Here is an 11,307-nt window from a genome sequence, read left to right as displayed (position 1 = left end):
AAATACTCCTCATAGGCCAAATTTTGTCAAGAAAAAACCATGCTGAATTCCAAAACGTGCGAGTTGTCCTCATGTTACTTCCGAAGCATGGAAACATTGAATATCGGATGTACTCCTAATAGGCTAGGAGGCACTACAAGCCTGTAGGCAATCTCCCCAACTCTTTATAAGATCTCAAATGGCCTAATAAACATTGGGCTCAACTTACTCTTCTTTTTAAACCGTATCACACCCGTCATAGGAGACACTTGAAGAAGCACCTTCAGACCCACCATATAAGCTACTTCTCAAACCTTCCGGTCCGCATAACTCTTCTATCTGAATTGAGTTATATGTAGTCGTTCCCGAAACACCTTGACCTTTTCCATAGCATCACGAACCAAATAAGTACCCTACAACCTAGCAACTTCGGACTCAAATCAACCAATTGGCGAATGACATCGCCTCCCATACAAGGCCTCATATGGAACTATCTGAATACTCGACTGGAAACTATTGTTGTAGGCAAATTCTACTAAAGGTAATAACTTGTCCCATGAACCTCAGAAATCCATAACACAAGCATGTAACATGTCCTCCAGGATTTGAATAGTGCACTTAGATAGCCCGTCTATCTGAGGATGAAACGTTGTGCTCAGCTTAACCCGTGTGCCCAACTCATGCTGCACAAATCTCTCCAAATGTGATATGTACTGAGTGCCTCAATCAGAAATAATGGAAATGGGAATGCCATGCAGATGGATAATCTCCTAATGTAAACCTAAGCCAACCACTCTGAAGAATTGGAAGTCGCCACTGGTATGAAGTGCGCAGACTTAGTCAACCAGTCCGCAATAACCTAGACTGTGTCATATTTCTTAAAGATCCGTGGCAAGCCTACCACAAAATCCAGAGTGATGTGCTCCCACTTCCACTCCGGTATCTCCAATCTTTAAGTCAATCCACCCGGTTTTTATGTTCATACTTCACCTGCTGATAATTCAGATACTGAGATGCATAAGAAACGCTGTCTTTCTTCATTCTACGCCACCAATAGTGTTGTTTCAAGTAACGATACATATTCGTGATACCTGGGTGAATAGAATAGCACGAATTGTGAGATTCTTCAAGGATCAATTCTCTCAACCCATCAACATTTGGAACACAATAAGGCCTTGAAGTCACATAACAACATCATCTCCAATCACAAACTCTTTGGCACCACCCTGTTGCACCGTATCCTTCAATTCCAACAAGTGAGGATCATCAAACTGGTAAGCCTTGATATAATCCAACAATGAAGACTAGGCCACAACACAAGCAAGAACTCGACTAGGCTCCGAAACATCCAATCTCACAAACCGGTTGGCTAAAGCCTGAACACCCATGGTTAGTCGCCTCTTAACTATCGATAAATATGCCAAACTACCTATGCTCTCTGCCTTCCTACTCAATGCATCAACCACTACATTAGCCTTTCCCAGATCATATAATAGTCTTTCAGCAACTCTAATCATCTCCATTGCCCCAAATTAAGGTCTTTTTGCTTCTACAAGTTACTTGCACCGTTTTATTTATAAATTATATGCAAAAAGGTGTGATAATAGTCTACCAGACCTCATAATCAATGTCGTATAAATAGTGCCTCCAAATCTTCAGCGTGTGAACAATGACCACCGACTTTAAGTCGGGAACATGGTAATTCTTCTCATGAACCTTCAACTACCGAGACGCGAAGGCAATCACCCTACCATCCTGCATCAATACCGCGCCAAGCCTTATATGCAATGCATTACAATACACAATGTAAGATCCCAAACCTATAGGCAATACCAACATTGGGGTTGTAGTCAAAGTAGTCTTGAAACTCACACTCATCGGACCATCTGAAAATAGAAACCTTCTGGGTCAACTTGGTCAATAGGGCTCAGATTGATGGAAACCCTTCCACGAACCGGTGATAATACTTTGCAAACTTGGGAAGCTCCGAAGCGGACTACTCTACATTCAGCCATACCATAGTGACCCCGAAGCGATCTTCTTCTAGTTGCAGGATGAAATCCAATAGCCAATTGTTGACTCTGAATAACCAGCCCAACAATAACTTTGTAGCTGAAGTAGGTCTAGACCAGTTCTGAATTATCTCAATCTTCTTATGATCCATTTTAATGCCCTTGGAAGATACAACATGAACCAAAAAGGCAACCAAGTCCAACCAGAACTCAAAACTTGGCATATAATTGACTATCTCTCAAAGTCTAAAGTACGATCCATAGATTCTTCTCAGCCTCCTCTCGATTGTAGGAGTAAAATAATATATCATCAATGAAGATTATCACAAAAGAATACAAATAAGGCTTGAACACCTAGTTCATCAAATTCATAAATGCTGCTAGGACATTAGTGAAACCAAATGAAATCACTATGAACTCATAGTGAAGCTGGCCCTGACGGCAGGGATAACCACTATGATAGCTACGAATTGATAGGGCACTGATAGGAGCTGAAGGTGCACTGAATGCCGGTTGCTCAGGATGAGACCCATACGAACCATGACTAACCGACTACCGTGTGCTACCTAAATTGTTGACTGAATCGAATTATGATGACGGATTCTACCAAATAAAACTTTACCTCCAGGTGAGGCACCACTGAAGCCACCAAAATGACAAGGCCTATTCTCAAATACCGCCTCTCTACTCTGACCACAAATAATCTCGATCAGTTTATCAATATCTACTGCCCGCTGGAGTGAAATATCATCCCCAGTCTCCTTGGCCATTTGTAGCATGATACCAAATGAAAGACCATCAATGAATCTTCTCACTTTGTCCCTCTCAGTAGGAAGCAAGACAACTACATGGTGAGCAAAATCCACGAATCTTGTCTCATACTATGTAACAGTCATCCTACCCTACTAAAGGTGCTCAAGGTGCCTACGGTACTCCTCTCTCAAAGAGAAAGGAATGAACTTCTCCAAAAATAGCTGCAAAAACTGATCCCAAGTGAGTGGTGGTGGATCTGCTTGTCTGCCTCGCTCATAATCTTTTCCATAACCTCTTGGAAGAACCGATCATCTGAAATACTGCAAAGTCGACTTTATTGGACTCCACAATACCCGTGTTGCGCAACACCCCATGGCAATTGTTCAAATAATCCTGCGGGTCCTCAAAAGGTGTACCACCAAAATGAATAGGAAAGATCTTGATGACCTTATCTAACCTCATAAATCCCTCAAAAAACATCACAGGATTCTCCCAAGTTACGTAGCAACAATGGGCTGAAATACTTCAACTGTTGGGGCCGCCGAAGTCTAGTATAAGGGATCCATCTACTCCTGAGTGTAGAGTGGCAGGAGTCTCAGCTCCTCCCCAAACTTGGGTGACAATTGGTTCAATAAGAAATAGTCCGGCCTAGGCAACACTCTCTATAAGTCCCATTAAGCGGACTAGGGCATCCTGAAGTATGGGAGTAACAATAAATCCATCCGAGACCTTAGCGGGCTGACTGGTGCAGTTTTGAACAGGGATCTCCTCCTCATGCTCGATCTGAAGCTCTCCGGTGCCGATGCACATGCTCTAGGCTGAGCTATGCCTCTACCTTGACCCCTACCTCGACCTCGGCCCCTACCCCTAGTAGCGGCTGCAACAGAGGGCTCTAGCTCCTACCCAACTATAGATGCTATGTGTTCCCTCGCCATCTGCAAGATAACAAGAATAGAATGGTTTAAACTTCTGTAATAGAATGAAGTCGCATGATAGAGAGAGAAAAAAGTAAATTTTTCCTAAAGCTCTATTTCCTATAGAAGATAAGTACATACGTCTCCATATTGATCCTCTATACTTTACTAAGCTTGCTCATGACTCGTGAGAGCTAGGTAATCTGGCTCTAATACCAACTTGTCACGAACTGGAATTTTCAACCTCGGAACCGTGATGACACCTAACATCTACTTGCCAGACAAGCTAATGTTATTAAATTAATTAACCTTTTTTAACAATTATTATAGGGTGACGATAATTAATGATAAACAAACTCATAAATGAATTGTTACACTCCATATTTTTGACGTAAAGTACGTCATAAGTCAATTAATGTTAGCTCGAAAATGAGATCCTCTTTGAAAGCATATAGAATAAGTTAATCGTGTTACCTTGGAGGTTACAAATAATTATGATCATTAATAACAATTACCAAGAGGGTTGGAAGGCTTAAAAACTAAGCAAATTGAAGAAAATAAGTTTCACCGAAAGTCGACTAGTTGGGAATGTTATAACATGTACTTTGGGATGAGACTGGTGTACTTAACAGAAGAAGGAGGTTATGTTATGATTTTTGTAGTCTTATGATAGTCGTGTGTTATGTTTTAAAGTCAAACGAGTTATGGAACAAAAGTTGGCAAAGGTCATCACAAGTTACATTCATATTAGGTCAAACGTATAAAAGCTTTTCTCTCTATATCATTAGATTACAAGAATATCCACCAATCAAATTGAATGTCTATGACTCTAGTTTCCAACACATTAAACTGTTTGTTGATAAGACATCAAAGCAGAGAGATATTTACATTTTCGCAAGACTGTGTAAGAAGCTCCCTTGGGACCCACAAAGTCGGTGGAAAAGTCCATCTCTTAATTAAGTCAATTTGAACTCGTTTAATATCATTTTTCTGGACCAAAACAGTTTCTAAACACTCCTAGATACTCTTTATGACATCCTAAATGATCCTAGAGTGAAAAACCAAATATAAAAATATGAATGTAACGCTAAAAATCCCGTGGTGCTTGGTAGATCGTAGTTCTTCTTTTTTGGCTGTTTTGGAGAATTACTCCAAGTAAAATGACTTTGAATTTGGACAGATTCTTGTTCTTTAAGGTAATATTATAGCTCTCACATGGCTCTAGAGCAAAACAAAAGGGAAACAACATAAAACAAGTGTCGAAAATCTTGCAGAACTAGTGCAACCAAGTCCTTCCTTGGTATTGATGCTTTGAGGGTTTCTTCAAGGTGAATCAAGTTAAATAATAGAGTGTTTTTGGTATATTTGAGGTAAGTTTCATCTTCCCTAGCCTAATCTTATGTTTGTACAAGTGTTGGGTTGAATTTTGTTGGAGGATTCTTGAAGAAACTTGTTAATATAAAAATTGAAGTTGATCTATGTTGTGTGGGCTGTTTTTACATGATTTATGATACCCAAAGGAATTTCCACATTCGATCGGGCTTCTGGAAGAGTCAACAAGGCAAAAAATATTCTCTCCTGAAAAATAACAGTCTTTCTAATGGCTAACCCGACGACTATATTGTCCAGCGCGTCTCTTCACGCTCCACCAGATGGAGCCGCCGGAAGGCCTGCTTCTGGCGCGTAAGGAGAAGCAAAACATCCCTCTTGAGGGAGCGACACTACCCTCTGAAGCAATTGAAAAGAAAATCTCTTATGCGATATCGGTCACGGCTCTGTCATCTACTACCTTGAATCCAATCCGCCATGAAAGGGAGAGGCATAATTAGGACAAAATTTAGAAAGACCCAATTAAGGAAAGGCTAAGAAAAACAAAGTACCATGATAAATAAGGCAATAAATCAGTTAATTCAAACAGAAGAGTAGAATTCTAGGACTTTGAAGGAAAATCTTTCAATTACCAAAAGTTAAGGAAAATTAGAATCAATCATGGGGAGTCATGATTCTGCATACCTCGACATATAAATAGAGACAATTGAACAGAAGTAGCAAGCAAACAAGGTCGATTATATAGGTAGAAAGAAATAAGAGATGAGAAAACACAGTCATGTAAAGGTGATGTAAGTAGACTAGAGATTCAGCAGAATATATTCGAAGCATGGTGATCACGAGAGATTAACAAGACCAAGGCAAAGAAAATCATGCTAACACATAGAGCCACGGCAAAGAGAGTCATGCTAACCACGGGACCAAAAACGAAGAAAATTATGCTAACATACAGAAGCAGAGTAATGAAAACCAAGCTAACATACAGAAACAAGTAAAGAAAACCAAGCCAACACACAGAAACAAGTAAAGAAATCATGACAACTCAAAGAAACAAGTAAAGAAAAGCTTTAAAAGAATATTAGGGCTTTTTAATAGAGCGTAGTTAAAAAGTAGTAAGAACATAGAATCGGTCAAGATAAACAAAGGAAAAAGGTTTAATCATAAAGAAATCGGTCGAAATAGGTATAGAAAGAACTCCGAAAAACCCTAGTTTTCAAAGGGAGTAAAAACGGTTTAGAGTAGAAGATCTTTCAGAAGAAAGCTCGAGAATAAGCAAATCACAGAAGAAAATGGGCATAAAGCATAAAAATAACATAGATCTGAGAGATTGAGGAGGGAGTCAGGGTTTCAAAAGGAAACCCAAGTAAAAAATTGAAAGAACATGTTGTAACTTCACTGATCGTGACATATAAATTGTAATTTTGCCCAAAATCACACCGGAGAACCCATAAATGATAGAAACAGAAACCCTGGGTCCAAATCAACATGGCCTAATATCCTTGAAGGCCTTAGAGATGATAAGCAGGGTGATGAGAGACCCATTGGAGGCTTGGGTTGAAAAGTATAGTCGTCGGAGATGGCTGGAGACAAAGGGGAGTAGAGGAGTCTAGGGTTAGGTTTGAGAGAAGAGTAGAGATGGGAGAGCATCTGAAGGCGCCGCCTTTGGAAAAATGAATTAGGGTTGGGGTCGTTTAGAAATTAAAAAGGAAAGGGGAAATAATGGTTGTTGATCTAAAAGATCAACGGCCAGGATTTCTGATGGCCTGGGTCGGGTTAATTGATTAGGGGATTGGGCTAGGAATTGGGGTCCGATTTGGCTATAATTGAAAGCCAAATTTGATTGTTATTTAAAAAACCAGTTTTTCCTTATTTAATTTATAAAAATAATAGATAATTTATGGAAAATAATTTAAGGTACCAAAATCATTTTAAATACATAATTAACAATTTAAAATACAGGATCCAATTTTATGCATATAAACATAATTATATCTAAAAATGGGCTAACTTTGCAATTATATGCAATTTAGCTTTAAAATACCTAATGCAATTGCAAAAATATATAAAATTACCTTAGCATATTTTGGCATAAATATAGAAATTAAATAAATTAATTATCAAAATAATAATTTTGGAAATAATTATTGGGGATTTTATGGATAAAGGGAGAAAATAAATCAATTTAAACCCTTAAAATAATGGAAAAAATAATAAAAACCGTGGGCATGCTTATATATGCATATATACGCTATTTTGAAGGTATTTATGCATATTTAAAAATAAATAGGGAAAAATTGGGTATCAACAGATGGTATCAAGGTTGATCTTAAGAAGATTGAGGCAACTCAGAATTGCCCTAGACCTACTTCAGCTACAGAGATTCGGAGTTTCTTGGGTTTTGGGGGCTACTATCGCTGCTTTGTGGAGGTTTTTCATCTAATGCAACCATATTGACCAAGTTGACACCGAAAGGTGCCATTTTTATATGGTCAAATGAGTGTAAGGAGAGATTTCTGAAGATCAAAACTGCTTTGATTACAGTTCCAGTGTTGGTGTTGGCCACATGTTGGAGGCCTTATGTCATGATCCAAAATCACGTGACCGACACGTGGCACACTACCCAACCCAAGTGGACCAACCTATTCAAGAATATCCATTTATATGCCTAATAGATACAGGTGGAAGCCTTTTTGCAAATATAATCATTTAAAATTACTAAAACCATACATAAAACAAAATACTTAAATTCATTATTTTCAATAATTTAAAATACATAAGGATAATAATATCTTTTTTTATTCCATTCTATATGAATAACCTATCAATTACAACCCCAAAAGAATACTAATAGTCAATGGAATCTCTAAGAAATGAGAATAAAATAAACACTTGAGACAACCCCAACCAAAAGAAAGTAAGATCAACATGAAAGCTACCACAGAAAAGAAGTGGTGCCTCACCATACTCTTCCAAAGAGAGTCATCCTAAACTCAACCTCTCGTCGCGTACCACACCTCATCCTGAAACATATAAAGTAAGCGGGACCCTGGAGAGAGGCCCTTGAGGGCTGAGTACACCACCACTGTACTCAATAAGTTTCATAGACTCTCTCTAACTCAAGTTCCCGAGACAAGGGTTGACAAAAATAATGCATCCAATATATGATACAAAACGGTAACAATTATATTAATTCATATTATTTATCATTTTAGAAGGGAAGGATTAGAAAAATATAAATCATGATACAAAATTTTAAAACATTTATACCAACCCCTGATTCTAATAAGAATCATTCAAAACCATTTCAACTTCATTAAGTCATTGAAGTCACTTTCGGCTGCTTAGGCCTAAACATAATAAAATTATCTTTTACCTTTTTACTGGGATTGCAATACCGACATAATAAACAACCACTAGGTGATCAACCTAGAAATAATTATTTGACCCTACTTTTCTAGGTAACTTCCCATAGTGTCGTATGAGTTGACTTAACCTCATTACTTTAAGTAGTGATCATTTGCCCTCATAATGGCAACTTTATCCCACAAACCTCGGCTTTGCCTTGGAATCCACCCCTACGCCGGCACGTGTAGTTCCATAGTAATGAACTCAATGGTTGAATCAATCTCTGTGGTATCCGCTGGTAACTCCCAAAATATTTAATATTTCAAAAATAGATTTGTTTAAATTTAAAATGGTAACAATTAAATTTTATTTAGTGGTTCAAATAATACGTGATTTATTTTTATGCTAGTTGTTAGGCAGTAGATGCTAAGTGTGAGACTAAAAACAAGATAAGAGCTTGAAAATAATATGCTACACAAACTGGGAGGCTGAGGATCAGGGCCTCAAGCCAGGCGATACGGGGCCTTGGGATCGAGCTAGGCGTTAGATTGGGGTCGATCGATAGGAAAATAACATTTTTAATTTATTCAATGAGGGCTCTTTATGATCAATGATTAGTAGTAAATGAAGAACAATATATGAAATACAATAAAAGTAAGTAATAAATCTGAGGAAAGACAATAGAGAGTGTTTAAGTTAAAGAGCAGAGAATGTTCTTGTATTTAATATCATGCGTGTAAAAAATAACAAGGGTCCCGTTTATATAGGAGGGGGAATCCCAACATAATACATATGCATCTATTACAAAGATAAGCCGTTGGTACAACCATTTAATGCCATGGTACGGGCTTGTACTATTTTTATGAACTTGGTCAGCTCTAACCACTCGCCTTGGGATTCTCCTACTCGTTCATCATAGCCATCGATTTGTACTGCCCCGAGGTCGAGCTGTGCCTCGAGCCTTCTGGTTCATCAAACCTTGAGTTGTGCCTCGAGCCTTCTGGCAACGAGCTATGGAATGCCATGACGACCCCAAAATCGGGCACTCTGATTTTAGCCGTATACAAATAGTCCCCACATTTCTTAGAGTAAAATGATAATAAACGGCCTTGAATTCTTGCTTCTTCGATACTCCTATTATGACGTCAGTTCCTCAGAGCATTAAATGCCATGACTCTAAGTCTGCGAAGAGGTTGCGATCAACAACATTATTGAGAAGCCCATGAACCGTCATTGGTTCGACCCTTTCACTCCTCAAACATCGCCCAAATGGCTTCTATAAATACTTCAATTTGTTTTTCCATCCACACCTTTACAACATCAAGTTTTTAGGGCTAAGTTCACAGCTTCTTGCATCCATCTTCTTCATGTGCTTATTTTTTCATTCTCTTCCTAAAAAACCTTTTATATAATTATGGCTAGAACCTTTAGAATGGTACCACAGAAAGAGGGCACCGCTTCCTCATCACGCCCGTCCAAGGGAAAAACAAAAGTACCTTCGACGGTTGATCAATGTACCCCCGACCACTTCGATACATTTTCTGATTTTTCCATCGATGTGAGCCCGTATCTCGGTACATCAGCGTGGTGATCGATACGCAAAGAGTAAAGAAAGACTGCCGATGGGGGCGACAGTTCAAGTAGAGATACCAAGCCTGAGGAAAGCATAGTAGATTACAAAGCTGGCTTCCTCAGCATATATACATACCCATTCACTCTAGGTCTCATAGATCCTTCTTCCCCGAAGATAGATCTGGTGATTCTTGATTATTGTCGTGAGTACCGAGTAACACTCAGTCAAATCTATCCTTCTTTTTGGAGGATAGTTTACATGCTCCGATATTTCTCTAATCAGGTAGAGGGAATGACCTTCACCCTCGATCACTTGGTCAGGTTGTACAGCCCTCGTCTCTACCAAGGTTTGATCAAGCTTTATCCTCGATCTATGAAGACGTTCTTTTAGAGCATCGATGAGGACAAGTACCAGGGGTGGATGAGCCGGTTTGTCAGAGTGAGGACATAGTACATTATCCCGGCAAATAGGATGCCATTCCCGAAGGAATGGAATATGCAGCGTAAGTGTCACTACTTCAAATTTGTTTCATTGACCCTTCTTTCCCCTACTTAAATTATCTTCGTTTGACTATGCGGCCACCATTTGGTACCCCGCCATGGTTCAGAACATTTCAGGGTGGATCAGACAGCTAGACTTTGCCTTTTTTTACGGTGGGCGTGCTTGGCGTGATTTGGCCAAGACGTGGTTGCACGATAAGAACCATGATAAGCACATCTTACTGTCGTTGCCAAATTTCTTATGAGTATTCTTTGTGGCGGTGAGCTTAATTTGCCATGCTTGCGTTGGCCTCAAGGAAGGTGTGTCGATGAGGCTGACTCCTTGTGGTGAATAAGGGACCTTAAAACCCGGCAAGGGTAAGAAAAGGAAGAAGAAGGGGCCGGTCAAGTCTCCCAAACCAGAAAAACCCAATGCTCGCAGGCCACGGACCGACGCTACGGTCTCGACTTCGGCTGCTCTGGCAAGTACTTATTTCGAAGATAAATGTGATGCTGATGATGATCGTCCTTTGGTACAAAGGGTGAGACAGAGTGTTGATGCTCCACAAGTTGTTGGTTAGAAGGCCGCTCGGTCGGAAGTGGTTTATGTGGACCTAACCCGTAATGAGGAGTCCCTAGAGGATGATTCGGGCGCAGTACCCGAGCTTCAAGTCGGACATGGCATAGTTTGTATCTAAGAAACCTTGGCTGTGATTTCAAAGGGCCTGAAGCCAAAGTTTCTCGGGGTCGAGACGAAACCCTTAAAAAATTTGATGCCCTGGGTGGCTTTAAATTGGGCCCTTCATTTTCACCGGGGGAAATTAGGGATGCCTAGGATACTGGTATCGCCGGTGTGGGGGCCTCTCACGGAGAATAAGATACACTCGAGGACTATTGCATCGGCAATGACGTGGACATAGACT

The sequence above is a fragment of the Nicotiana tabacum genome, chromosome 11 (assembly GCF_000715075.1).
Source record: "Nicotiana tabacum cultivar K326 chromosome 11, ASM71507v2, whole genome shotgun sequence".
Taxonomy (NCBI): Eukaryota; Viridiplantae; Streptophyta; class Magnoliopsida; order Solanales; family Solanaceae; genus Nicotiana; species Nicotiana tabacum.
The sequence above is the reverse complement of the archived record's forward strand: the minus strand, read 5'-3'. Positions refer to the sequence as shown.